At 40.7% G+C, this 4,482-nt stretch overlaps 1 pseudogene; it reads right to left on the reverse strand.

Moving 5' to 3' along the window:
- Positions 1 to 2,651: 2,651 nt before the first annotated feature.
- Positions 2,652 to 4,040, reverse strand: LOC129670930 (trifunctional enzyme subunit beta, mitochondrial-like; annotated as a pseudogene).
- Positions 4,041 to 4,482: the final 442 nt, after the last annotated feature.

A 4,482-nucleotide genomic window follows, 5' to 3' on the forward strand; every position in this document is an offset into this window, starting at 1 on the left:
GCATGCATGCCCCTCCCCAAGTCCACTGATAGGGGAGGTTCTCCTCTTCTTTCTGATCTTAGTCTATCAGTTCTCATCAAAAGTGGCTGTATTGTCCTCTACTGTGGCCTGGTAAGGCTGCTCCGCCCTCAGGGGGAAGTGATCAACGAGCAGGCCAATCAGATTATGTCAGAGGCAGTCCCTCTTCCCATTACTATGTAAACCACTTGGACACTGAACTGCCATGGGCTACACCTGTGCAGGGGTTCCAGGTCATCTCCACGAATAGTCCTTGGTTGGAGTATGATTTTCTGGGAAGTTCCCTGTGTTCAAATTATCTTGTTCTGTTGCTCTCCTTGTGGAGTTCCCGTCCCCTCCAGCTCTTAATATTTCCCACTTCTTACATAGAATTCCATTCACTCTGCCCATCAGTTGGCCATCAGGCTCAGCATCTGCTTTGACAGTCTATACTGCAGAAGCTTTCAGAGGCCCTCTGTGGCAGGTTTCAAGGTTGTTTCCTGTTTTCTTCTGGCTTTCAGAGGCCCTCTGTAGCAGGTTCCGAGGTTGTTTCCTATTTTCTTTTTCTTCTGATGTCCATCCTCTTTGCCTTTCAGGATGGGGATTGAACATTTTAGTTAGGGTTCTCTCTTGCTTAGTTTGTTTAGATGTACAGATTTTAGTGGGTTTATTCTATGTTGTATGTTTATATGAGTGAGTATATACCATGCGTGTCTTTTTGCTTCTGGGACAACTCACTCAGGATGATCCTTTCCAGGTCCCACCATTTACCTGCAAATTTCATGATTTCCTTATTTTTCATTGCTGAGTAATACTCCATTGTATAGATGTACCACAGTTTCTGCATCCATTCTTCAGTTGAGAGGCATCTGGGTTGTTTCCAGCTTCTGGCTATTACAAATAAAGCTGCTACAAACATGGTTGAACAAATGTCCTTTTTGTGTACTTGTACCTCTTTTGGGTATATGCCTAGGAGTGGTATGGCTGGATCTTGAGGAAGCGCTATTCCTAGTTGTCTGAGAAAGCGCCAGATTGATTTCCAGAGTGGTTGTACCAGTTTACATTCCCACCAGCAGTGGAGAAGGGTTCCCCTTTCTCCACAACCTCTCCAGCATGTGTTGTCCCTTGAGTTTTTCATCTTGGCCATTCTGATGGGTGTAAGGTGAAATCTCAGGGTTGTTTTGATTTGCATTTCCCTAATGGCTAATGAGGTTGAGCATTTCTTTAAGTACTTCTCTGCCATTCGATATTCCTCTACAGAGAATTCTCTTTTTAGCTCTGTTCCCCATTTTTTAAGTGGATTACTTGGTTTATTGCTTTTCAGCTTGTTTAGTTCTTTATATATATTGGATATGAGTCCTCTGTCAAATAAAGGGTTGGTGATGAATCTTTCCCAATCTGTAGGCAGTCACTTTGTTTTCATGATGGTGTCCTTTGCTTTACAGAAGCTTTTCAATTTCATGAGGTCCCATTTATTGATTGTTGCTCTTAGAGCCTGTGCTGTTGGTGTTCTGTTCAGGAAGTTTTCTCCTGTACCAATGAGTTCTAGGGTATTCCCCACTCTTTTTTCTAGCTGATTTAATGTGTCTGGTTTTATGTTGAGGTCTTTGATCCACTTGGACTGCAGTTTTGTGCAGGGTGATAAGTATAGATCTATTTTCATTTTTCTACATGTAGACATCCCGTTGGACCAGCACCATTTGTTGAAGATGCTATCTTTTTTCCATTGTATGGTTTTGGCATCTTTGTCAAAAATCAGGTGTCCGTAAGTGTGTAGATTTATTTCTGGGTCTTCTGTTCGATTCCATTGATCCACCATTCTGTTTCTATGCCAGTATCATGCAGTTTTTATAACTCTTGCTCTATAGTACAGCTTGAGATCAGGGATGGAGATACCTCCAGAAGATCTTTTATTGTAGAGGATTGTTTTAGCAATTCTCGGTTTATAATAGCCAAAATAAAATATTTTACATGTTACATCAACTGTGACAAACGAGAATGTCTTCAATGAAACGAATTTTTTTCAATTAGACAATGGGGGAAGCACATTATTATCAGGCAGGGTATTACTTAAATTACTGGTGGTTTCACAACTGACTGAAATAGTTACAAGTTCTAAATGAGTAACGGTAAAATCTGCCCTTCTCCCACTATTAAAATGCTACAAAGTCTTCTAATAAATATCTATGTTATTAAGGTCAACCAACAAGGTATCTATGTCTCTAAGCATTTCAGTTTTCAGAGATACTTAGATTATTATTTTTTCTATAGTAGCGTAATTTAGGCACATCTGTTTGTATGTTAGAAAAAATGATTATCTCTATGACACAGACTGGAACAAGGAGAATCTGCAAATGTCACAATGACGATTCTAGACTCAGCTAACCTCTCTCCAAGCTGCTCCAGCAATTATTTTTTTGTGACAAGAGATAACAAGAACTGCATACACATCTGTGAGAGTCTGGAACTTAGAGAGCAGAAGCTGTGATTATCGAAAAGTTCGAACACTGGCAAGGCTTGATCAAAAAATAATTAAGAAGGCCACAAATATTTCCTACCAAGAGCTAGGAACAGCAGGTGTCACTTGGTAGTGAATTGAAATGGCATTGCTCAGTTTGAGTATGGCACAATATCAGCCACCTTCTCTACAGCAGTCATTTGAGGTAAGCTTCCATGATCATAGCATGACCCTGTCTTCCAGCTGTACAGGCAGCCACTAAAGCATACTGGCCTACATCCTTCCACAGTCTGTTGGTAGTTGTCATGGCCAACCTACAGCCAATGTCTCCAAAAGGGTGTCCCAATGACATTGATCTGGCTGATATTCAATTTATCCAAAAGAAGGTGATCCAACCTTGGCTTTCCTACCCATGTAGTTTTGTGCAAACCAATCAGAATCCAAGGCTTTAAACTTAGCCAAATTTGACCTGAGAAGGCTTCATGAAATTCAAAAGCTTCAATATCATTCATGGTTAATCTTGTCTTTTATAGAACTTTTGGAGTAACATATGTCGGTCCGAGTAAAAGCTGATATTTTGGATCCTGGGACACATATATAAAATCCCTCAAGTATGCTTTTGGCTTATAGCCCATGGCCAGAGCTCTGTCCTCTAACATGATTAGCATTATAGAAGCACCATCAGTCAGGAAAGAAGAATTTGCAGCTGTCACTGTGCAATAGGGTTTGATGAATGCATGTTTTAGTTTGGCCATTTGCTCCAGTGAAGAAGGACAAATCCCATTACCTTTGGTAACTTTGTCCTTTCCTGGTATTTTGAAGGGCACAATATCAGAAAGATGTCCTCCATCATGTGCCTTCTTGGCCGGACTATTAGAATGTAGTGCATATTCATCCTGTTCCATGCAAGGAAACAGCAAAAGCATCAGCCAGTCGGTCTGGAGAGTGGGACATAGTCTCATAAGTGGAGAACTCAGCCACTGCAGGGAGATCAGGGGATAGAAAATTCAATCTGAATTTAGAGAGTAAGGACATGTGCTGGCTCAGAGTCTTGGCTTTATTGAGATCAAACATAATTTTCCAATTTTTTCTTGAATAACAAATAGGGACATCAGACATTAACTCAACATGACCAGCCACAGTGACATCACACTGGCCAGAAGCTATCAAACCAACAGCTGTGGTCATGGCTTGGTTTGAAGAGATACAAGACATGGTGACAGGTGAGCAGGAGTCCTGTCAAAGAAGCCAGCTCCAAGGGCAGCCTCTCTACCCACATTATTTGTCTTTACTTCCTGAATAATTGTACTACAGATGACATAATCAGTAACATACTTTGGAATATTGGTCTGATGCAACAAACATGAAAGTGCAGCTCTAGCCAAGTCATGTAGCATTAGGCCTTTGTACGAAGTACCTGACAGCAGAAATGGAATGTGGACACCTACCACAACTACAATATTCTTTATATTGGGTTTTGCTAAAGACTTGACTTGGACTGAAGAGCTGGTGCAGATCGTAGTTGAGAACAGCTCAGAGGTCTTATAGAAAATCTAAGGGCCTGTTAGGATGTAGTAGAAAGGTTTTTTGTTGTTGTTGTTTGGTTGGTTTGGTTTTTTGTTTGTTTTTATGTTTTTTATTTTTATACATTTATTGTGGAGAAAGGGGAACCCTCCTCCACTGCTGGTGGGAATGTAAACTTGTACAACCACTCTAGAAATCAATCTGGCGCTTTCTCAGACGACTAGGAATAGCACTTCCTCAAGATCCAGCCATACCACTCCTAGGCATATATCCAAAAGAGGTTCAAGTACACAAAAAGGACATTTGCTCAACCATGTTTGTAGCTCCTTTATTTGTAATAGCCAGAAGCTGGAAACAACCCAGATGACTCTCAACTGAAGAATGCATACAGAAATTGTGGTACATCTACACAATGGAATATTACTCAGCAATAAAAAACAAGGAAATCATGAAATTTGCCGGTAAATGGTGGGATCTGGAAAGGATCATCCTGAGTGAGCTGT

Source organism: Psammomys obesus, unplaced genomic scaffold, assembly GCF_907164565.1.
Source record: "Psammomys obesus unplaced genomic scaffold, mPsaObe1.curated_primary_1811, whole genome shotgun sequence".
Lineage (NCBI taxonomy): Eukaryota > Metazoa > Chordata > Mammalia > Rodentia > Muridae > Psammomys > Psammomys obesus.